The sequence below is a fragment of the Acanthaster planci genome, linkage group LG04 (assembly GCF_054643075.1).
Source record: "Acanthaster planci isolate LZ-2023a linkage group LG04, COTS_SCS, whole genome shotgun sequence".
Taxonomy (NCBI): domain Eukaryota; kingdom Metazoa; phylum Echinodermata; class Asteroidea; order Valvatida; family Acanthasteridae; genus Acanthaster; species Acanthaster planci.
The window spans coordinates 7,205,057-7,230,734 of record NC_141780.1 but is presented as its reverse complement, the minus strand read 5'-3'; the positions used below and the strand labels follow the sequence as shown (position 1 = coordinate 7,230,734).

At 41.0% G+C, this 25,678-nt stretch overlaps 1 protein-coding gene and 1 long non-coding RNA gene across 3 annotated transcripts in view; one reads left to right on the top strand and one right to left on the bottom strand.

Annotated features, from left to right (window-relative positions):
- The window catches only part of LOC110989538 (uncharacterized), a 38,446-nt gene extending 12,807 nt beyond the window's left edge, over positions 1-25,639 (bottom strand). The window contains exons 1-4 of the mRNA XM_022254001.2: positions 25,485-25,639; positions 25,168-25,310; positions 10,012-10,181; positions 1,838-2,112 (exon numbers count right to left, since the gene is read on the bottom strand). The gene's annotated coding sequence lies outside the window, so the exon portion shown is untranslated. The remainder of the gene's footprint in view (positions 1-1,837; positions 2,113-10,011; positions 10,182-25,167; positions 25,311-25,484) is intronic.
- LOC110989539 (uncharacterized) lies at positions 2,476-6,760 on the top strand. 2 transcript variants are annotated; one of them, XR_002599642.2, is made up of 3 exons: positions 2,476-2,656; positions 4,666-4,885; positions 5,636-6,760. It is a non-coding gene; the product is annotated as an uncharacterized LOC110989539 (long non-coding RNA). The 2 variants fall into 2 exon arrangements; XR_002599641.2 differs by having other exon boundaries at positions 2,476-2,723.
- Positions 25,640-25,678: the final 39 nt, after the last annotated feature.

Here is a 25,678-nt window from a genome sequence, read left to right as displayed (position 1 = left end):
TAAGACCCCTACGTGGTGCATTTTTCTGAGGTCCAAATTTTAGACGTAGGCCCCTAAAAAGTTGATACATGAAATGAGCGAGGGAGGGCTGACACCCCATTCCCTGATTCGCCTGCAGCTATCGTGCTAAAACCATCTAGCTATTCGGGTGGAGAAATATTTCGCCAGACAATATTATACCAAATGACGAACCTCCATTAAATCGCGACCAAGTGTTCAGCCAAAGTTTAATTAGAGTGTCTAACAGAAACTTAACAAGAATGAAACAATTACAGCTGGGGCAGTGCGCGCTTTAGAAAATCACATTCCCGCGTAGTTAAATTGAAGACGTGTTGGAGGTTGACCGTAGTTTACTATTCTATCTACAACATCGATAAATGATGAAGAAACAGCTGGCATTCAACGGGATAAGCAGCATGGTGCGTGTCTACGGGCAAACAGTTTCCCTTTGATGGGAGACTGGATACGGCAACAGGGGTATGCGTGCGGTTGTCAGATGAATTTGAATATACTCCAGTTGATACAAAAGTACCGCAATTTACCTCATCGATAGTTTGTAGCTGCCAAGTAATCGTGTATCATTTTGATTAGGTACTTTGACAAGCGTTTAGAGCGCATTTAATTTAACGTTCAAATACCAATGACTCTATTGTTGGAGGTACCAGGCATGAAGAAAATACCCCCAAAACGTTGTAAATGCACTGAGGAAAATACGAAGGCATGCATGAAGGTTACCTTTTATTTTAATATATGGAGAAAGTAAATATAAACGGGAAATAATACACCAACAAGACAATTTATTACAGTGCTCTGCCATGATAAAAGGAGGTAAAAAACTCCAGGTTAGTGCATTTTAGTCAGCGCATGCATGCTGGCCATAAATTCGTCGTGCACGACTGAACAGCGTGCAGCCGAAAGGCACGTTGTGCAGGGAATTTTATCGCCTGAAATTGGACGGGAACCCGACAAGCAAGATTTGGTGCGGCGGTTCTCATGAAAAGAGCACTTGAAGTTGATTAAGTGTTTTGCTGGGGGTACCGTTAGGACGGACGGCGGTTTCATCACAAATAGGCTGCCGTGGGGATATTGCTTTCCGGGTAGGTCTGGTTCCCCTGTGAAAGGGGATTTTGTATGGTCCGAAATGGAGTAGGAATTTAAGCGGAATGTTCAATTAAATACAAGACATTAAAGGTGGCTTATGGTGCAATGCTTGCGGTTAAGATCATTATCAGGGGCTACACTGCTTTGACGACTTATATTATCAAATATAATTTGGGATTTGTACAAATTTGAACATATTAATTCAAAACCAACATGATCATCAGGCACCTATTCTGTGCTGCTTGAATTTTCGAATGACGCGAATGTATACTGAAGACAGTTTTTTAAAATCTCAGTAACATTCCAACACTGTGAAGTTAAGAATAAACTATAATAACTATAGCCAAACAAAAATACAGAATGCATTGGTTTCTTTCAGAGAGAACATTATCCTCAGTGAGCTTCCCAAGGTTATACTTTTCGAGACCATCACCAGTTATGACTTGGAAGTGATTATGTGAATACCCTCCTAAAGAGTTCATTTAAATTTCCGATAGGACCTCCGTATGATCCATCCATGTCTTTGTATCCCCCATTACGGTTCTTATCGCATGCGCGTTTAATAGGATTTTACAATGGTCATAAAGGTACGCGTTTCAATCTACATACAACTTATGTTTGAGAAAGAAGCAACCGGGTGTTTTGCACTGACATGAAACGATGAAATCCGGCGAGTAAAATTCCAGCGGCCTCCAAGCAGTTCGAATACATGTGATAATAAGACAGCTAAACTTACCTTTTAAGCTGGTACTTGTAATCTTTGATAAGAATTAATACGTGCTGTAATGATGTCCATAACGTTTACAAGTCCTCTGCCTTGCGTACATGTCGGCTCGCTGGTCATATCGAAACTACCTTCGCGCGTTATAACCCACAGGCGTCCATCTTACACGGGAATATCAATTCATTTCATCCATCTGCGTGCCGAGTCGTTCTCCCGCCCCTATTCATCTTGTCCTGACACACGGCCGGCTGCATTTCCCCGGCCAGTTCTGACAGCATACGGACAACCTGCCACAGAGTGGGGAGAAAAAAAACTGCGATCGGGTGATTGATATTCCTCCCGTAAGCCAACCTGCAACAGCAGGGACGCCGAGTCGAAATTACTGGCATGAGCCCTATTCCTTCTCAACGTGTCGGACTGTCTAACCGAAAATATCCAAAAATACATGGAGACCAAGTTTCTTTCCTCAGCGGGTCCATTCGCGAATCCGGTTAAATGTGGAGAATGGCAGACAACAGCTGGGCGACAGACATTTCCATGCAGTAGACAAATTGAATCTGAAAGCACCAGAAAGTAATTACGCCGCTTTGTAAGTTTCTAGGTCGACAAGGAGATTCTTCATATGTATCTCCATAGTGTAAAATGCAGCCATGAGCAAGAGTTGATTAAAAGGGGAAAGGTTTACAGGGAAGTGTTTCTAAGGGCTCTTTTCCTTGATTGTGATGGGTTGAGTGTTGAGGGACGGAGATCTGGGATGACGGATATATAGTTTGAGACGGATGACCACAGTGACAGTGCTGAAAATATACACGCATGGCGCTCATGGACATCGTGAGTATAACCAACTATACGATGACGATGAATGCGAAGATAAATAGGAGGCAGTGGACTGACAGTGGTGAGGATTATGGTAGTGTTTTCATCCCTGTACACATAGGCACACCACGATCTGACAGCGTTGTGGAACTGATTTAGATGTATAAGTCATTTTGTGTACAGAAAAAAACCCTTAACCCCCTTTAAAACTTAAATGTAGGCATTTACTAATTAATAAGGATGGACTAACGACGGGATGGGAACATACATAGCGGTAAAGCCACACACGTAATTTCACTAATCTTCGATTCCATTTCTTGGAGGTTTTGAATTCAAACCCTATTCTGGATATTATGACTCTTTATACTGCACCGCACAAAGGAACTGCACCGCACAAAGAAGATTATCCGTCGGTTCTTGACTCGTCATAAACGCACGTAAACGCACAGTCACCTATTTTGACATTTTTTAACCCCAAGTTTCCTTTGTGCCGAAGTCACCCTGTCTCCCCAAACGTCATCTGAATAATTTATGAGTGTCGACAGCGCATACTAAACTCACTCCAGCGGTCTTTGGGGAGAACGATGAGGAAAATCCGAAAAAAAATTTCGCTCGACTTGCGTGCCGATGGCACAATCCTTCGAAGGATTTACAAGTTCCATGTTTTGAACGGGGAAATAACGAGAGAATACTGTGGCAGAGATATCATGATAATTCTCGACCTCATCCACAAAAGGTTGGACCAATTATAAAAAACGTTATAAATCGCAAGGAAAGCGTTGCGGTTACTGCAGAAAGCTCTTTCGGCGCCAAGTCACTTGAGATCGCATATACCTGTTACTTTGAGAGCTGCAATATTAGGCTCAATGATTTCCTATTCCTAAAAAACCTTTTAGGATATATTTGAACCTCAAGGAACGCATTACTACGTTCGAGATACTCTACTTTAATTATTAAAAGTTATGTATTACGGACTGCTAATCGTATACAAATGAAAAAAAAAAGTTGTTTCTCAGATTGGTTTCAGTAGTGGACTTAGAGGTCGATATAAAGAAAATGCTGAAAACGTCATACAGCACAATAAGCCCTATAGGGATCTGAATAGAATACTTTGGTGCGATGAGTCTCCATCTTTCGAAACTAAACCAAATTATCGGCTCCGAAGTTCGATTACAAGCGCATACCTTAAACATACTCGTAGAAATACACGTACAACACTACCCTGGCACTGGAAAACAGATAAGCACAGATATTACACAGAGAACGAATGACAGACGGGCGCTGGTGCAATTCTTGTATGGGAAATGAAGCGTTTTGGTCAAGGATTTATACCCCGCCATCGGTTAAAAGAAATACGTAAAAAGAGTGTAAATTATCTCTGTAGTATCCTCAAAATCTTTTATGACTATACAACACAGAGGAAGCAACTCAAAGAGCCAGATGAAATAATCTGTACATTATCTTGACCATCGAACACGCTGCGCATGCAGTCTTGAACAAAAATAACATGCCGCAAGGGCTTTTAGCCACCAGAGGGCCACCTGAATGTCTAAGTGGTGAGCGGAACAAAGAAACGTGATTTGTTTTTGAGAGAGTTCTTGCCGACTCCGAAATGTGCAGTGAAATTCCATAATTTACATGTAATAGTAATCGCAAGTTTAACATTGAATGGGGGCTATGCGGCACCAAATTGAGGGGTCACACTGCCAATGGCAACCGCAGCATGCCGTCCCGATCAACGTTCCCTGTAAACAATGTCAACTATAGTGTACCAGTATATCCATTACTGCCACAGAGGCATTCACCACTACCCACGTTTAAATTATACAGTTGGCTTTTCTACAGAATGTTGAAATCGGAGGATAATAATGATAACGAGATTTTTATAGCGCCATTTCATCCGAATCATGACGCTGTGCAACACGTGATAATGAAACTATACTGGAAAAAACATGCTTTCAACGTGTTTCCTTAATGATAAGATTGTGTCCTGTGACCTAATGCTTGATGGTATTGTGTTCCAGAGCTTTGGACCAGCAATTATGAAGGCTTTATCCGTCGAGGTGTTTCTAGATCTTGGGACTGAGAAGACCTTGGCGTCATAACTGGATCGAAGACAAGGAGAGAAAACATTGAGGTGTATGAGGCTGTGAAAGTATTGAGGAAGATTATTGAAGACATTTAAAGACGAGAAGAGCCATCTTGAATAAGATTCTATTCTGGATGGGAAGCCAGTTAAGTTTGGTAAGTAATGCCGAAACTGTTGTACGCCGATCCGCGTCGAATATAATGCGAGCGGCCTGGTTTTGTAGCCGTTGAAGCCTATCAAGCTTCGACTCTGTGATGCTATTTAGTAAAGAGTTACCATAATCCAAATGGGACAGAACCAATGCACGGACCACGTGGTGACAAGTTTCGAAATCCAGAAATCGGCGAATTCGTGAAATGTTACAAAATTGGAAATGGATGCTGCGATTGAGGTTTAGAACGTGAGTTGACATTGATGTGAATTAATTAAAAAAAAAACCCAGATTACGGACTGATTGCGATGGTGAGATGATATTGTCCCCTGTTTTCAGAGTGATAGGAGGTAAGTTGCGGAGACCGTGTTTGGAGACCACTACCAGGAATTCAGTCTTTGAGTAGTTGAGTTTCAGGATTTGGGACTGTTAGGGTTATAAAGAGCAGCGACCATTTTTCAGTTTCCCCTCGCGTTTCATAATGCTTTATCCCAGCTGGTTTAGAAAATGCACGGTGAAATTCCTTGAAGGCAAATAATTTTTCAACATGAAAACTGCCATTTCTTTCTTAAATCTTGAAAAGGTAGTTTCAATCACAAGTATTTATTCACATCAAAGTATAATTTCCCATTCTAATAATCCACTTTTTTGTCATATGTTTTATATTAAGCTCAGCACGATAAACGGAATTCATATCCTCCTCTTAGGACTACACTGTAATACTTCAATGCTCATCGCTATGGTATATTTATAGGTTGACGCAGGTGCACACGTGAAGGCTTGCCAGTTAATGATGTATCACGGCGACATGGAATCTGATGCTAGTGTTCCCCCTTTGAGCAAACAAGACGAGAGCGTCCAGCCAACCTAGTCGGCATTGTTAGAGAAGTTAGTTTATAGGCGATGCAAAATTCGCGTCAACCCAACTGACCCGCTGCAAGGGCATTGCCCGACAGTGGTTGATTTGCTATAAAGTAGTGCAACCTAAATGATGAAATTTTTTCCAAGGAAAGAGTTTACAGCTATGATTTATCGAAAAAAGCAAAGTCACGTTAAAAGCCTATTACACAGAAACCAGGAGGCATTGCTTTCATGAATTACAAATCACGAAAGAAAAGTTGTTTGCACCTACTTGAATGTCAGTACTTTCACCGAAATGAGCCAATTTCCTTTCTCGGAGGGGATGAGGTGCTGATGTAAGTCCATTCGTTTACCACTTAGTTGTTCGAAAGTTTCTTAATTGGAAAATAGATCACAGTTAAACGACGGATAGTTCAATAGTTAGAAACCAAAGAAAGTGAAGTTCATTAATCTAAATTGACAGCAAGGTTCCTTTGTGCTGAAGGACAAAGTAAAATATTTAAGGGAGGTACATGCGAAGCTCGGACCAGTGAACCTTGGGTTCTGTTCGATATAATGAGCCTCCGGACTCTCAAACCTTCAATATAATCGCAGTCTAAATTTGAGCTACTGACCCTTCAGCAAAATGGACCTTCGGACTATTGAACGTTTACTGAGTGAACCTTATTTCAGCATCTCTCATTAGCTAGCGACGGCAGGAATATAACCCCACGTACACTTAGTAAATCTGATTGCCTTTAATCTATTGCCATTTGACATACCCAATATATAGGCTGCCGATCTTCCGAAGTACCCAACAATGGGACAGAAACTTACCAAATAATTCATGGGTCAAAGTAAGCTGAGCAAGTTACTGAACCTAGTGTTCAAAAGGAAACCTGTTAGTTCTCATGCAAGAAAAGCCCAGATTTCATAGCTAAAATCTTTTCATACAGAAAGAACGTGTCTGTTTCAAAACACCGCGTGCTCCCTTCTTTACCAACGCATAGCTGATAAAGTCGTTCCGCTAGGATATCAATCAGCAATTGCGATAATATTCTATGCTGTTAGCAATGGGAGCCTGGTTTCTCTTGAAAATTGTCAATTTGTCATGCAAAATTTTTTCGTGCATATTGTATGAAAAAAGTTCTGAATAAAGATTAAAGGAATCATGAAAATCGATGGACGGCTCCTTGTGCCTTCTTATTGGAGTTCAACAGTCTTTACCATGACTTCCTCCTCTGTGGAAAATTGGGAGGCTCAGAAGCTTGTCTGTCACTAAATGGCTTTTGTCTGAAGACTGGGAACCTATGGACTTGACAAATGGCTCCCCGTTAGCACTTTTCATTTGACAACTAAAGGATCCGGATATTGTGTTTCAGGCGAACTGGTTTCCAATAAGAGACTGTTACTTCACATCGGCTCGAGCTTAGAGATAATTAAAAGGACTGACGCTATGGCCTGGCTTCGCTGACAATGTGTCTAAAATTAACGATGACAACAAAAAAATTCCTGAACGGATTGCAGATGCTAAAAGATCTCCATGGTGACAAATCAAGCCGGGAGATCTCAAAGCTTATTTTTTTCCCGTTTATTTTGTAGGTTTGGCTGTTAAGTGATATCTTAGTGCATGGTATACTGCAAGGAAAACGGTTCTTCGTTCCTGTATCACTGAGCTGGCCAATCTAAAAATTCGACGAGTCTGTACTATCAGGAAGTTCACACAAGCAAACTATTGTAGTGACGGTCGGCGATGGATTGACTTCCGTTCAGCTGAGCACATGAAGTCATTTTGGGTAAAGGGGATGGAGTGTCGCGCCTGTTACTACCGTTCAGTATAATGTGCAGCTGCTGTGGAAACAATACCATGAAATTTTGTGACAAACTTCGAACGAAATTCCATCACCTCGATAATGAAGGTCTTTCCATTGGCATGAGGCCTACGGTGACCGATCCCTACGTAATCAACGATCACCTCGAATATGTTCGATATTAATTAGTGTCCGGTTTGAAGCTCAGTCACTGAAATACCAGACAGCAGCTGCAGTGGGATTGCGCATTTGTTTCCGTTGAGGCGATTAAATTTTGCAGCACGGCATTCGGGTGGCTGTTCCGTCCCAAGGTAAACTTAATAGTGCGTGTCAGAGCAATTCATCAGTCGGTAAATAATAAAGGTTCGACGTCCAGAGGAAAACGCCTTATACGAAAGCTCCGGGGAATATTGATTTAGACAGGACCTCGGGCAATATCCTGTTTGACAAGTTAATAGAAACAGACAAGGACTGCACTGCCTTTAAATGTTTTATCCTTCATTTTTTTGCTTTCAGCGTGCTTAGAAAAAAAAAGAGACAGCTCGGAGATTTCACCTCAACTGACTTTGGTGAACCTGAAAGTCCTAAAAGTATGGATTGAGTTGGTATTTAAAAGTAATGACATTACAATGTGCTCTTTCATAAACATTTTGGTTTTAAAATACCTGAATAAACCTTTTCTTGAGAAAAACAGTCGAAAAATTGTTTAATGACCTGCAACTTAGCGGCGGAATTTTTGAAACCAAGCCCACAGCGCGTGAAAAGCACGTGCAATTATACATTCATGAGGTCGAGGAAGATGCCAGTGACACGAAGTCCAGGCTTTTTGCCCTGCATCGAAGGATATACCACCGCCAGCAGGTCTCCGTCACGGTCTGCTTGTACACCAAACAACCTACCCCGAAAGTGCCGTACTTTGGACCAAATGCCTTTACATTTGACTGATGCTTGGATCCTTAATGGCCACGGGATGTTCAACAATCTTTGAGACCTTTGATTTGAAGCGTAAGGTCTGATCGTGACGCAGCTTTTTAATATAGAGGCAGAAAACGTACCATTACTACCATTGGACGGGGCTACCCGTTTACTGTTGTAAATCCTAGTTCTCAACTTTGTACAATGCACGCTATTTTCTTAACATATTTCTGTATTCATTAAATCTAACAGTGCAGCCCATCTTCCTGTATGGGCCTTCATCAACCCATCGATGCACTGAGCATTATAATTTTTCAATCTAAAAACGAGATATAAACGGTACTATTCAAAAAGACTGCAAAAAATAAGTATTATCACGATAACATACAATTAAAGTTGCTGAACGTCTAATAGCCTTGGTATAATGTATAACAACATAGGGGACGCAGTGTGTTTGGCACTCCTGCAATAGATTGCGAGGTCTTGCGCTCTATATTAGGCATGCATCTAGCACGTTGTCTCTGTTAGTAGAATCTAAATTAAGAGTAGAATCCCATGTCTGAATGTTATACTACCAGTCTAAGGCGCCAGTATAAACACTGCCAGCTAGTATTACCGCATTGATAATTAGAAGCCTGAGTAAGATATACTTCAGACTGTAGTCTGGATCAGCAGCGACACTGGGTGCCAAACGTCTCCTTGTCTCCGAGCCAGGTTTGATAAAATGCTCCTGACACCACAACACGAATATGTCAGAATTGATATGCCTTTGCTTGCCAAAAATCCTTACCGTCTGCCATTCTATTGTCCCATTACCTTTATTACACTGCATACGTAGCTTGATAAGGATGTTTATTATTTCTGTGTTAAAATTCACACAAACGGTTAAATTCATTACGAGGTTTGTAACATTTGAGTCTTTATGGTTTCAGGGTATTGGGAGATGAAATCGACGCGCATATATTTTCTGCGGCGTTTTAGAATTCAACAATAAAAACACAGGGTGTCCCCTGTCGTGCACAGTCTAAAGTGGCTGTTCAGATATCAACGATCCTGATGAAGAATCATGATTTAATCACGAGACTTGTAGAGTGCGAGCAACCTTGCTCCACGATAAGGCTTCACGTGACCTCTCGGTTGCACTCTGCGATACCAGCATGATGACGGCTACAGGCACGTGGCCCATTACAAGGAAGTCATGGGCGCCTGGCAAGTAATTAGAAGAGAGGTAGGGACATGATAAGACGCCTTCATCAACTTCGACTTCAGCCGGCTTAAATCAATCCAAACTGCTTTTCACACAGAGAGTGCGTCCGTTACATTGTCAGTTTGAACGTATTTTTCCACCGATAATTGCGTGTCTGATGTTATTCTTGTTTCGTGCGCAGTACGGCGATTTTCAGGAATAATGATTAAAACCTACCAACAGGACATACATGTAGCCTACAGGAGAGATTCACAGCACTGAAAAAAACAACACAAAATAAAGTGTTGCATGCATTAAGTAAATTGTGAGGACTGAAAAAATAACAGTTTTATTAAAAAAAAATTATTAAACACTAACCTTGAAGTGAAGTTCACATTCCGTGGTTCTTATTTGGAGCTCCTAACTTCAAAAAGTAGACCTGTTGTAACATGGTTGCATGCACAGCGGCCTTCAATAATGAACAGTATAGGGTGCTGTCACGAATCGATACAGAAGACTGTCGCAAGATTACTCGTTTAACGATCATTCTAGAAAAAAACATTTCAGAACAAAGATATTAAATGTTCCTGACAGGTTTTGCAAAACCAATAACAAAGGAAGACCCCTATGCCACTGTTTGCTATCATGAACAGGTTGTTGATTGTCATTAGTTTCACAAAGCAGGCCGTAAGCCTTTTTGGTTACGAAACCCACATGATTGTTGCTGAAGTAACCAAATGGTCAATTCAATTCAAAATACTTTATTTTCCTTAAAAAGGCAATTACATTATCTTTGGACAGCTAATTAAAAACACTAACTAAATTACTAACAAATTAATGACAAGCGATTTATTATATCAAAACAAATAGCATCTATTTTCTTGATTAAAATGGTGTAAAAATGTGATACCTTATACCGTACATAAAAGGTTTGGACAATGAATGTAACAGTAACATAAAATAAATGTAAAATGGCTTGTAAGATTTAAAACAACAAATATGGACCTAAAATTGCCTACCAATGCCTAAAAAGAGCATAGATTAGGCTTAAAACATAGGCCTTTTTGATGTCAGAATGTAAGTACTTGAAGTGCTTTGTTTGGTTTTTAATTCATGCATTGGATTTTAATTCATGCAATATAAACCGTTCAAATGACAGCGGAGGAGACAGCACCCTAGGAAGTCATCTATGACAGGTTAATAACGCTGGATATGAAAGACTGATAAATCAGTTTAAAAGGCTCTGGTGGCATAGAAGATTCTGTCCCCTGCTCGTATACGTTCCCAGCCTGGGTACTATGAGCCCATCCATTTTCCCTGTTTTGGTTGATATTGTTGTTGGTTTGCTTATGTTGTTGAAGGACGCCATTCAGGGCTTGAGCGTCCAGAATATTATCTTGGACACCGCTGGAATGCCCAATCTGATGTCTTGAGCTTCCTAGGGCTGCTGCATGCGTTTTATTTCTCTACCCGAAACCACACAACAACGACACCAAAATGTTACACACAATATCAATATATTTTTTTTGAATGTTCACTACAAGTTAAGTTCATTGCAAACTACTCTATGGTGCAAGATATCGGGTGGAGAGAACCCCGGGCCCGCCTTTGTGTTGGCCATTGTTTGATCGGAATCTCAGGAATTATTTACAGACTTCCAGGGGGGATGTCTTAGGTAACAATAGTCCAGAGTGTGTATAGGGACTGGACATGTGTGGGGGTACCCATCAGCCTTATATCGTGCACGGTATCCAAACTACAGGTGTGAAGAACCAAGCGGCGAGAAACATTGTACACTTCATGGCATGTTACGGTTTCGTTGAACACAGCATACCAGCACGTCAAATACTATCCTTGTCTCTCGTCTTCACTGTTTGCAAAGAGTCCCTTATCAAACCAAACATAAACGAACCGAACCAAGGCAGTAAAGAAAACTCCATAAGTTCTGCCCTAATCTACGAAGTTATAATGTCAATGATGTAAGAGTCTCAGTGCCAATGGGCACGCCCATAAACTCAACAGTGTTACAGGAATCTGTTGTGCGCTATATAGGCAGCAAAGTCCTCATTCCAAGTATCCTCGGTGTGAAAGTGTGTATTTTGAACGAGGGCTTTTCAGATTTGTTTGGGTACTTTGAATATGCTGTCCCCTCTGCACTTACAAAACGCTAGGCAAGATGTCTTATTGCAGCTGTAACTGCACTGGAGGCAGTTGCTTTTCCTCAACACATTGACAGGATTTGGTGTCAAACTGTGGGGCTCCTCCTTCCCAGGAACAAAGGTTTTGCTGACCCATCATGCGTGGCTGCAGCCCATCATCTTTAACCTCCGTGACCCGCTTCTCCTTTTCCGGTGTTTTTGGGATCGATTGATTGGCTCTCCCCCATAAACGACCAGTTGCATAAGCAGCTCTCCAATTGATGGAGGCAGCCACACGAACAAAGACTGGGATGGAAGATATACCTTGGAAGCCGTAAACTGTCAGGTTAAACTTGACTTTAACATCTTTTTGTGTGTGTTACCTCTGATGGTGCTGAGCTCAATACCCCCAATACCACATTTACACCACTCTCCTGATTTTGCAGTATACTGGTCCCACTTTACCACTGCCGAAGAAGCTACATTATAAATCACAACGGTAAGCCACGCCAATCGTTTCGTCCAATGGCCTCGGAGAGAAGGTTCAAGTCCATTAATGCAGCTTAAATTCCATCAAAGTGCACTTTTAGCTCTAAATGATGGGTTCATTGTGAGAAACGATAGCATAAAGCCACGAGGATGAAGATAGTGTCTGTGTTGTTTGCCAGGACAGTGCAGTCTTGAATGCCACGCCTGACTCCGTTCATAATGACTGTAGACAACCTGGCGTTAGCCGGCCTCCAGATGGAAGAGTGAAAGCATACTAATGACATTCAACAGGGTCTCAGATCAGTGATGTGTGAAGATCTGAAAAGGAAGCGTTTGCTCATGATCTGATCCAGACATTTTTTCGTTTCATTTACTCTCCAGAAAGTCTCAAAAATTCCTACAGGTGGCCCCATCAAGCAATGTCATAACAGTTCCCAAGCTGCTGTTCGTTTGGGGTCTTCACTGTGAGGGGATAGAATTCTACATAATGTGCCTCCACGCCGGACGAAAACAACTTGAGTACAAGTTCTAACCCTTACGACTCTGTCACAGAACCCTGGACACTTTTTTCAGGTTTTCGCTCTGTACTGCAAGAGATTCATTATCATGCTCAGACCCACAAGAAACTGTGACTGCGTGGACAGTGGAGGTTGAGGCTGGTCATAGGCAACACTGTGACTGAAGAGAGTCCTGCTGCTGCCCCAGTGATGGGAGGTTGAGACGCGATTCTAAGAAGGGTGCTCGATTTTGGGCTTGAAAAAACGTTACCATCGTTTATGAAAGCTGGCGGCACGTTTGCTCACATTCTATAGCTTCGACAATGTTATTTCTGCAATAGGCAACCACCGTTTTGAAGTTCTGAATAGGTAAAAAGTATGCATTGGATGGTATTGACGTCTTTTGAGGTGCTGATGGTGTTAACAAATGAGATATTTCTTTTAGATTACTCCGATTTCAAGTCAACCTCCGACACGTCTAGTCGCTCTTGAAGGGAATTCCGGTAAAGCTTTTGACCTTCAGCCTCCATTGTCCCGAGAATTTTATTTCTTTGCCCATCAGCTGATGTACCTCAAGTATTCTGGCACATTGCCAAAGATGTCGACTCCATCGTCTCCACAACCTATTCAACACCAAACTTGAAATTCAGATTAGAAGTTTTATTCACCTAATTAAGCCTTTAATAAATCAGATGCCCAACAAGCCTTTTGAGTTAATTTTGTATAAAATCTAGTACATCTGATTGTGCATAAACATAACAATTCATTTGAGTTCTCTATTTAAAGAAGCTGTTGCTATAATTCGTGATCCGGGGCAAAATTTTACATAGTGACCATGCACCATCTTTGGAATAGACTCGTCCGTTTGTGCCCTTCTTATAAATTGAAAACATTGTATTGGTGCAAGGCTTTTCTTATGTAACTGAGCTAAAGTTGCCCCGAATCATGAGGTAAGCACCAGTGCCTTTAGTATGGAGAATTGAATTTGTGTTCACTTGAATTTAAAGAACTCAATGTACCAGATTTTATTCAAATTTAACTCGCAAAAGGCTGAGCAGTCTGCTGGAATCGTTCCCAGTCCTGATCCTGGCATAATTTTTGACCATTTTGAACATACTTAGTCTAAATGCACATCATGGTCTGTTGATGCTGCGAGCTCCTACTATGCAGCACAGAATAAGTTGTCCCACAGCTTCTTCGTGGAATGCTTGCCTGCACATCGAAAAGTCTCTTGACATTTCCTGCAGAGGGCCGACAGAAACTGACATTTTCCTGCCCAAGGAAGTGCAGGTGACAATACAAAAAGGAATAGCACAAGGAGTCGCAGGCACATCTCATAATGCGATGATTTTTTTTTTAATTCGCAGTTTATGGAATCAGGTTGGATTTCTGTTTGCATTCAGATCAAAGCACAAGTCTTTTCAGTGTCGTGTGGACATAATTTAGATTGAATTTCTCTATGAAAATAGAGCGAGAGAGAGTTTATGGGATTTCTCATAGCTGCCAAACCTACGTACACCTGTGCGGCCTTTGGAAATAATTAATTTGTTCAATGAGTGGACTTAGGCGGTGAAATGCATGTGGTTTTGCGAAAGAATATACAGACGCATACAAAAACATAATTTCCTCGAATTTGTGGTGAAAGTATGAGATAAATTACATGAAGGAGGCAAATCCTAGACATAATGCGACTACGCAGTATAAGGTGCAGCTGTAATAAGAGTAAACTATTTTGATTTCTTTGGGAAAACTCCATTAAATTCAATGTCCTACAGGGAAAATGATTACTAACAGCATTATGTAGTATTACTGCGGAGGCTGAAAACAGTTGTGGGTGGTCTCAGTAACATCCTCGGGGAGGTAACAATATCTTTGTGCACCTTACTGGGTCATGCACAGACAGTTGAATGACCGAAAGGCAACATTAATTTCAACCTGTGACACCTGAGCCGCCTGGTGTCAGGAATGTTTCAGATTGTATTTCTTCAGGAAACAGTATTCCAGTTTTAAAAAAATGGCACTCCAGACACCGGTAACTATCAGCTAGCTGTAATTTATTTGGATGCCGTAGTGAGCCTATTGATTGTTTGGCAGAAAAATAACACGGGAGCACTGTAAAGGGCTAGCATAATTGGTGAAACGTTCAACTCTTTTTTGTAGTTAAGACCATCGGATATCACGTAATATTACCGAAACACGAGTGCACTTTTTATATTTTCCCTTACAAACTTGGATTAGTTTTTGTTGTGATGTCATTTGGGAAGAAGCTGCGCATCTGGGTTTTTCTGCTCAAATTTGGAACCCAGAATTTACAAAAAATAATTGTGAGAAAATCTTGCTTCAAACATCATAATCGCTAAAGAGAAATTTTAAGACAGCAAGATATCCTAACTTGGGGCACATTGTCGTTAAGTTTTACCTACAAGGAAAGCTAAAGGAGCCCTTTCAATCGTGACATAAAAACCTCCTAATTATTTTTTTTCTTAAACGAGAAATGAGACTTAAAGCGAAAACAAGTGACCTAGATAGATATTTTATCCAATTTAATTTCAGGTTTTGTCTTTGATGAATGCTAACGCTCTCCCATAGAGAAAAATACCAAACACCGCCTCCATCATCGAGATTTGGCACAAGTTGAAGGTCTCTCTAGATGACAAACAAGTTTCGTGTTTCATTTCAGAAAATTCTTGTTATTTCCAACATCTCCATTCGGCAGTAGATCTAGCATAGCTTCAGTCTTAATGAATAATATCATCATGATCTCAGACCTGTCCATACAGGTCTTTTCTTATGGGTTCATCACCTCGGCTTCAAATAACAAGGCTCCTCAAACAAAGCTGTCCCTTGTGTCTTGGATATCAAAGGAACTTGCGATCCGGCACATCAGCGATGATCACATAGAAACAATGTCGACACAGAGTGTATGTTTTTTTAATTACGACGAATGGCCTTGGCTTAAAGTTAAGGCATGCGCATTACCGGTAATCTTTCCTACAGATACGAGCAGGTATTAGAACTGGCAACGGATGAAACAGGAAACGCGCTGTCTAGCTCAGATCATGGATAGATAATGCAAGTACTGATAACACAGTAGTAGTATAAAAGGAGGCAGCGGTTGCAGAGAGCTAAGATCTCACAAATTGCGTTGAGAGTATTGTGCCACCGTGACCGTGAATACAATAATTGTTTTTTCCGATTCTTATCCGCTGGCCCATTACACTGTACAAGCATATACCTTTTTATTTGGACAACCCGTACCATTATTCACCCTTTTTGCACTGTATACCAACCCAAGGACGGAATGCAAACAATTCGGCTCTGTGGAGTATGCTCCATACCATTTAATGCACTTAACTGCAGGGTTTTCACACTCTTGGAAATTAATGAATCGTGGATGGTTTTTATTGGTCTGAGAAGTGGCACTGCCTTTTCCGCGTCCCAATGACGCAAGCTTTTAAAACATTTCCGTTTTTTTCCCACTGCAATGCTGTGATGTTTTGACCTTTTCATTTTCGAACAGCATCTCAATTGCACAACGGTTTTAACGCTCAGGATGTTTCCTGTTCCTTAATGCTTGCAATATTTACAGCACAGTTGTATTTTTGCTTATATTAAGTGGCCGGTGAAGCAATGGCTGACAATCAGCACAAAAGCAAAAGAATAGTTCGCGAAATACTAGAAAAACCACACTCAAGTACCAAAACATCAATCAATAAACATTACATATACTATACTAAACATTGATTGAAGCACAATCTTCTCAAAGAGAATGGTGGAAATGTGTGGTTTGGTAAACTGACTGGTAAAATGTACTGACGGTCTGTAAACAGTATATGGGAAATTAAGCTTTATTTTGAATATGAAGGTGACCGGATCAGATAAAATTTGTATTTCTTCAGAGCCCCTGCCAGTGCATGATGACATAGCCGGTACACTATTTGAAATATTAATGCGCACCAGGAGCCAATAGCGCTGAATGAAGCTGTCAGGCGAGTTTTCAAATTTCACAATGGATGAAACAATTGGATTATATCATTTAGCCAAGATTGCTACTTATTAATATAGAGCAAATATTGATTTCCTCATTGTAACTATTACTAGTTACCAATATTTATCACCACTTTAGGCGTTGTAATAATTGCTAGAGAAGTCCTCACCACCGGATATAAAGCAAAGCTAAAACTACCGTGCTGCTCCCGCTGATCAGTTACCCTCGTTTACTCTTCTCACTTTGTGTAGGCCTATGCCCTGTCGTCTACGCCAGGTGCGAGATCTCCTCGTTTTCAATCGATTACCACTCACGCGGGAGAATGTGATCTCCACATTTTGATCAGGGCAGGCCTCTTGCACAAAAGGGTTGACAAAATCGATATTTTAAGGGCCGAGTTTCACCGGCGTGTGGGCGTCATTTCGGGATTAGATTTCTGGTCTATGCAGGAATTGGAATCTTGGGGGTATACTCCGGTTTACAGAAGCAAGATGTTACTCATATCCTTGATGTATGTTGATATCTATGATTATAACTGTATATAAAAGACTTCATTCCGAGTCTGCTTGCTATTACTTGTGTTGTATGTCCAATACTTCGACATCTGAGAAACAGGGAAATATGAAGGCTTAGTGATGGGAGAGATCACCCGCGCCCTAAAAAGATAACAAGTGCACAATGGTCGACTGCTTCAATCGTATAAGTTATTTCAAATGTATAACCCACATTATTATGCTTGTTATACCTATGACCAAGAACAATCACGTGACAGGGCCATAAAAGGCATTTTACCTCACTGTTGGATATAGCACATCAAACGGAGTCAAATAATAAGATTCAGAGTTGATAATACATTGTAGCAAACTCAGCAAAGTAACATACGACACGATTAGCTGTTGGAGCTCTACAATTTCTTCGTTAAGTATGCTAAGCTTGAAGACAAATGCAGTTTGTCCTCTAATATTATGGTTTTAAAATGTAGAGATGTTGCTTTCGACCAAAACACGCGTGCGACCAATACAAGTAAGCGATATAACGGACCGACACGTTCGTCGTTTCGATGAAATTGGCGACAATTCAGGAGAGCAAACTGTACAGAATTTAAGACAGAGGTATAACAAAACAATTGTTAACTGCTGTGATGTTGGGTATGATATTTTGACGCCTTGGGTAACTAAGTTGGGTGCTATGAGTCCCTTGGGCGTTCAAGCGTCATGTCCCATTACAGCAGTCATTTATTGTTAACCCTCCAATATCCAGGAATATGCATTTTACCGCAATTTGCACAGGAATTCAAACCCTCTTATCAGTGTTATATTCATAACTCAACAGCGTCTTGATTTCTGTTTCGGAAAGCTACGTCCGTCTTGCGCATGATTTTTGGATTACAAAAAATAAGCCATGCAACCAAGGTGTAAAACTAAATGGACTCTCATTTATTAGTCGAGTGGTCTTTTTTATTCCAACGTGTAAGATCTTCGGTAGGTTTTTGTTAACATGACAAGCTGAGCAGTGGCTAATGTTTGGTAGAGCCTGCCATACCTGTACATGTGTTAAAGCAGGATATATGATTCCTCGTGTTCCTAACCAGGTTAGACATTTTGGTAATACTCTAGTGACAAGTCGGTGTCTCACGCAAAATGTCAAAGCTTCATTTACCATACACAAAATTCAATTGTTAACGGCTAACAAGGTAAGCGCGTGGCTGGTCTGGCAACCCATTGCCTGTAAAGGCCTTCCAGCGTGTTGAGTCCTTGTCACTCGTCAATCTATCTGTCGCCCCGGTTTTGCATTTGGTCAGCTCACCAGAGCACTGCCCGACAGGAGGTTCATTGTGCTAGCGGAGGAAAACCATTAATTTGGTCCCGCAAAACTACATGTTCCCAAAGACACTGCATATAAAAAATAACCAGACATTCAAGAGACATAGAGAAAGAATCTGGATGAAATCCTTTCGAGCAAACTCATCTCTCCCTATTCTGGTGTGAAAGGCTTCCTGAAAGGCTGCTCCTCTCTGATGAACCAAGACAGGTCAATCAAATCTTTACATACAGGGGATGTAATAACAGCTAGAAGCGGCGTATTGTTACTTTGCAATACCATGACGACATGAAAACAACAACTTTAGCAATCCCGACTTTCTGCCAAGAACAAAATTGTTGAGCAAAAGTTCATTCCGAATTTGGCGACGAGCGTATTCTCAACAACTGACGTATTAAAGGTTCCGATGGTGAAAATGACCCCGATCCCTCTCTTCTCGAGATTTCATATGACCCCTCCGTGCCTGCAGTGCTGATCTTCATGTTACTGTAATAACGTCCCGACAATAATCCGTTGATCTGTGCATTTCATCTATTGTGTATGCACCTGCCCACGGTGAGGCGGACATGTCAAGGTCTTCATATGAAAGGATAACGTACAGGTACAAGACCAGCGTGAACTGTTATGGACCCGTTTTGCTTGAAAATTGAAGTGGAAATTATTTTTAGAAAAGTGCAGCCTCCTTAAACATTATAATAAAATTGAATAAATGAAAACGTTTTCTCTCTTCACCAAGAGCAAGTCACTGCAATAGGTATTTGATACATTTTGACATCTATAAAATTTTCTCTCTGAAATTATTTCCGTTAATTTCCCATGCGCTGTTTCGAAGCTCCTAATGCTAGGATGTATTTGAAACACTGCTACTCCTGCAAAAGCAATAGGCCTGCTTCTGAAATAATGATGGCAAAATTAATTAAAGCTTAGTTCCGAATTGCTAAGTAAATGGTTTCTTCGTTCAGCCAAGACCATGGCAGTTTGATTAGACTAAGAGCTTCATTGTAATAGTTTTCTCTACAAGTATACGAACAGCCCTGTTTGCCACGCATTTTACCTGAAAAGCTGCATTTTTTTTTACTTGAAACCCTTTTGAACAACAAATAAAATTCCAGAAATGGTACTCTGACAACGCTTGGTTATGCTCCCCAAGATTGAATAATGGATGTTGAAGAGTATGGTACATTAAGGGTTATAGAGACGACGAACTCGGACTAGAGCATTTCAGAGCTACCGGGACGTTGACCGCATCAAAATCGTACTGCAATACTGCAAAGGGCATAATGAAAACAGATCATATATGCAAAGTGGGGATCATGGTAACATCTGGAAAGGATACTGAATAATTCGTTAGATACTATTCACAAATCGACTAACTATCTCCCTGTGTTTTCTTACTTAATTTTGTAACTGAACCTAAACGGGAAGATAATTCTATTTTTCAATTGGCAAATAAAACCCAGACTATGTATTTGATGTTGAACTATATCTAGATCGTGGTGGAAAATTGGAATGCCATTGACAGGTTATCGTTCAAGACAGGGAATTAAACTGTGGGGGAATTTGGAAATGGGAAAAGACAAAAATGAAACCGTAAGTGGGAATGCAAGGTTAAGCATTATTATCATACTAGATGTATGAGGTATTAACTTGTCATGAAAGGTCATAACCGCACACACTGCGAGGAGTCACGCGCATTACGCAAGCGCTGATTACCTTGAATAAAGGACTCCGACGCCATCTTGGAGATATTTATAAACTGCATGATTTACGACTGTTTAAGAGCATGGTATCCAAGGCTTCTTCGTTATAAGGAAATAATATTTAAGCAAGATCGGTCGGTAAGCAAAAGTATACTTTTGAGAAGAACATGCATATGAGCCAATTGAGCACGCCTTGGGGGCTGGTCTATACCCTCTCGGCATAATGTATTCCTATTGAGCTCAGGTTGCCACTTCCACTCGATTGCCCAGACGCCTGGCAAGAAATGCAGTTTTCACACCCGGATTCTTTCAAAACAAGACTGGATTGCGCTTCGGGGCGTTTTTAGATGCGGCACGGGTCGAAAAGGTCGGTGTAGCCGGTGGGCTACAGGTCCAATTCTAGATTTTTTTGAGGGGGGGGGTTGTTTAATAGTTTTTGTGTTCATGTAAGCCTACATTTGAAAAAAAAAATAAGACGTCATCTCTGACAAAATGCCTCTGTGTTATGGATGCTCCTGGGTAAACATCAAACAAACCACAATAAAAGACAGAAACAAATACAAAAACCACCAGCTCCTTTAGGGCGCACTGTAGTTCACCCAGGTAAAGTGGCATATCGTTGGTGTCAAGTACTAACCTAAAACTTGTGCATGTGTGGCAGCAGGACGTTCTTCACTGATACCCGATTCCCGCCAGAGTTTGTGAATTCGTTTGTCAACTCATGACATGTATGTTGATATATTCTTCGATTAACATTTGCTTGTGAAAAGGCATCGAACGAGACAAAAAAAGTACAATCCAAATAGAACTTACTATCAAATCCCCCAAATATCACGAGTTCTTAGAAAGAATGACTGAAGATACCGGTATATTATCATGACAAACATAAAAAGTAAAGCCTAGGCCTATTTGGGGATCATTTATACAAACCACTCTATATACATTAAGCCCAGTATTTTTGTCTTTGTGTGTATTTCATGTTGTCTGCTTATAATAGGCCTGATATTATACAACTGGAGTTTCTATATAGTGGGTAAAGCACTCCCGTTCAGCCAACGATGCAATAAATTGCTTAAGTTCTTACATTTTTCTTGAACTGTTCTCGAATGCAAGGAAAAGAAGCATAATTCACGAAGAGTGTGATATCTTCAAGGGCACTTTCCCGTACCGTCTTATAGACATTACCCTACACTAACCTCAATATCACCCTCACTCTCTGAAAGTTATATCCGCCCACGCCAGGCATAATCCAGGCATGCTTTTAGGCACTCCTTCGAAAAGCGTAAATATATTTGAAATTCACATCACAAGTTGTCACTTGAAGCAACTAATGAGATGCTGCAGACAGATGATATTTTTATCATCATCATTTTGGACGATGTGTTTTCATCAATTTATCATTATATACACTGTATCTTATTAACCTATAATGTACAGTGAATCGTAATGATTGCAGTTTCTCATTGAGCTGCTTCTTGTCTGTGTCTCACGATTAGAGTCAGTGGGTTTATTCTTTATAACGATTATAAGTTACTTAGGCCTAAAGGGTAACGTGTTCCAAAAATAATATTGTCGATGGGAAGTCAAATGAGTCCTCTTCCCCAGGTCCAATTTGCATTAATGATTGGAGACTCTCGATCCATGGAATCCATAACGACTGCCTCCTTTTACGAAGCAGGAAAAAACTTGAGACAGCCATCGCCCCGAGAACATGGCAGGGAGTTCGCGGGAAGATAGGGTTACAAACGCCTGGGAAACACGGCACCGAATGGAGAGCGAACCCGATTGCAGAGATTATAAACGAACGGTAGACAGACGCATTAGCCTTTTCGTTTCAGGTTTTAATTGCAACTTGTGAGAATGTGCATGGCCAAAAACGTGCAGGTTCATATCTTCTACGGTGTTATATTTCAACAAATATTCATCGTGACTAAAATATTGAATAAAGTTGACACCATCGCTCTGGTCCCTTCAGACAAGGAGTGCATTTGCCGTTGGTAAAGTGTGTCGGTCTATCAAAATGGAGAAAAGTTTCCTTCTATCGATCAGGATATTTATCCTACGACTTATTAAGAATTTGAACATCGCTCACTCCACAGGAAAAAGACCGGAATGAAGACTCGACTGACACTATAAAAGTTAATAATGATTGCTCCCCATATTTACATTAAAAAGAGTGAAGCCTCCCTGTGAACAGAAATTGGAAACTTTAATTGCACCTCATACGGGCACTGTACATGGCGTGTTTGTTAGCATCAACCACATTGTGGCATCCCAACAAAATCAGGCTTCGGACGATTGCCTCTTTTTTTATGGTTGATGGCTACCGTACGCGTAATTCGTGTATGGAACAAGTTCAGTCGGTGCCTTTGCTTCTACATAAGGAAGCAAGCTCAAGCCAGTCCGAGTGCAAAAGACTCCATTTCATCATTCCGTCCAGTAATGTTTCCATCTCTGGGAAGAACTGCGATTTTTAATGGTGTCGACCAGTCGCATTCAGCGTGTGCAATGCGGCGCCATTGGCTCAACAGAACAGAACACTTGACAGCTCTCACGAAGATATTCTAACCTCATCCTCGACCATTCCCCGCTTAAACGAAATGGAATTTTCAAGTCGTTAAACTCAACCAGGCAAGTTCACAGCCTTGCAAAATGCAAAAATCCATGCGATGCAAACTCTTTCTGAATGAAAGTTTTACTCTCCGAAGAACGAACCAATTAGGCTTTGGATGCTCCATGTCAATCTCTTGAATTTTTTTGGCATGGATCCCTTTCCCCCGCGAGCTGCCACTCGTTCTGCTGGTAGACATCGCACGCTGAGTCACCCGGCCCCCACCCGAGCAAACGTCAGCGCCTGTCTGTGGCCGTCAAGATTAAAGATCATTATTTGAAGATGTCTCGAGACTGTTACGGAAAGACCAAGTCAGACGAGCCGTCTTCGATGGGATTCAGGTTTGTAATACTGACAAAATAATGAATATAGTAGAACAATCTGGACGGACTGATAATGGAAACTTTGCGATACCGGCATCTCGTTTAATAACAGGGAGACTTCATTATTTTCATTCTGCGTGCTGACCATCAAAGATGAAGACCATGAAACAGGCGAGGTATCGGGCGTGTAACCTACCCTTCATGTTGAGCGTCTATATTAAGACCATTTATATACAGCTCTATGTCAAAGACCAACATATTTAGCGATGCTGTTTGGGGTTGACCGATCATATTTGCAATCAGTCTGTTTCAAAACAAATCTTCAAAATGCACCTTTGCGATCGACTCAACCTTATTTTCAATGATTGTCCCACTGTTTCAAAGGATATTTTAGTATCTTTTTGTTGTTTTTTGCTGATCGTATTTCCTTATTCATGAGCGAAACTATGATGTCATCCTAGGATAGGAAGAAAGCCTTGGTGTTACATTGATTACACAAAAATTCCCGCATTTTTGTCGATTCTTCTCAATTAAAGTTTCTCTTTTTTGCCAATTCATTGTTGTGTATGTGCACATCAATAAGCAAGCATCGATCCCTTCAGAAATGTCTTCAGTAAGTATAATATTGTGGGTTCACAATTTGAACAGAAAAACCTATGCACTGAACTATGCACTGCAAAAACTGTGTTATCAGAGGACTACACCAACACTTTTCAGTGGTGTTACAATTTTTTGTGTTATTTCAACACCCTTGGTGTTACGTTTAACGCCCTCCAGCGCATTGTAACACTGATAAAGTATAAAGTAACACCAGTGATATTAAAATGACGCATTGTGTTATCATCTAATCACACCCCCAAAGTGTTGTTTTTAACACCAGGGTTTTTGCAGTGTGCCTTCCCTGGATGACATCACAAAAACAGCGCCCTCGGTTGTCCTGGAAAGTGTGGATCATCTTTGGCATCGTAGCCTAGCGCCCGAACAGGGCTGATGGCCTTGCACTGTGATTGGTTACATTGCACACGACCTGCGACCCGGAAGTTACCACTTCCAGTTAGCGAAACATTATGTTATTTTTAAGATTCGCCATTGGCAATGCTTTGGCACAAGCAAAGTGTGGGCCATATGATAAAAGCATGGCCCTGGTACACTCATAGTAGCAATTTTTCTTCTCAGATGATCACGTGTCTTTTGGTGATATATTTCTCATCTTGTTTTTTAATCTTCATCAATTTTGGAACTAATAAAGTGTATTGAGAATATTTTCAGCCACGAGGAAGAAAGAGCAAAAATATCTAATTGATAACGGCGCCCAACAAAAAGTTTACTCACAATGCTCTGCGCGTCGTTAGCTGTGACCCTGTGTGACGTATTGAAATCTGTGCAAATCTATCAGCCCTTCCCAGTGCCCTGTTCGGGCTCTGGGTGACGAGCGAAGGATAATCCTCGGCGTTGAAGAAAGTGCTCTTTTTTGATGCGCTTAACCAAAAAGGAATATAAAAGAGTCTCCAAACACTGAAGAAGAGTGCAGAAAAATTTACTGCAGCTACACGACCATGGTGCGGAGGATCTTCCAGGATGCAATGTACATGTATATGGGTATACCCTTTTTGCAACATTGGCAAATTTTGTTCACACGTGCCAGGGCCAAGTAACATCCATGGTACAGGCAAGGGACGGTGCACAGGACTCCTGAAATGTTACAGACTGTATGGCAGAACAAAGTTACATGGTGCAGGGTCTACTTCTAAATATGTCCACTTTACAGTGTAGCCTCGATGTCAGCTCTGACAAAATTGCAATGTACATCTACGCTCACATTTACACGTAAAAATACCGAAGTCAATTTCTTATCCATTATTTAAGGACTTCACTTTGAAAACACACATAACCACAAACACAATGCACCGCTATGTAAAAATCATTTTTACGTTACGAGAGAAGAAGGCACACAAATCAAGGTTTACCTTTTGGGGAGGAAAATCTTCATAGATCTAGATGCAAAGCCTGCATCCTTCTAAATGCCGGGTCGTAGTACTGCGCATTTCAAGCATTCAAGAACCACGCACTTAATTGTGAATTCGATACGCCGAAAGCCCATCTGTCAACTCTGCAAAATTGAAGAACACGAAACGACGGTGTTAACGCAAGGACACCAATTCTCCACACTGGTAGCACCGATAAGCAATCATTTTTGATCGGAAGTTGCATAGAAAACAAGCAAACTATCGTGAAAGGTACACTGCTTGCCTGCTACTGGACTAATATAGAAAAAATAACGCACCTTTTGAACAGCAGATAGACCAGGCCTACAGCAGGGCATCAGCAGCCGCCAAATCGCTGAATGATATGATCGACCGTTTCCTGTTTTGAGCGAAAACGAACGATGCCGCTCGTCGTCCGGCACCCGAGAGCTGAAGTACTTGCTAATTATAGCGCCCTCTCTGAACAACTTAACGAGATTATTAGAAAGCATGC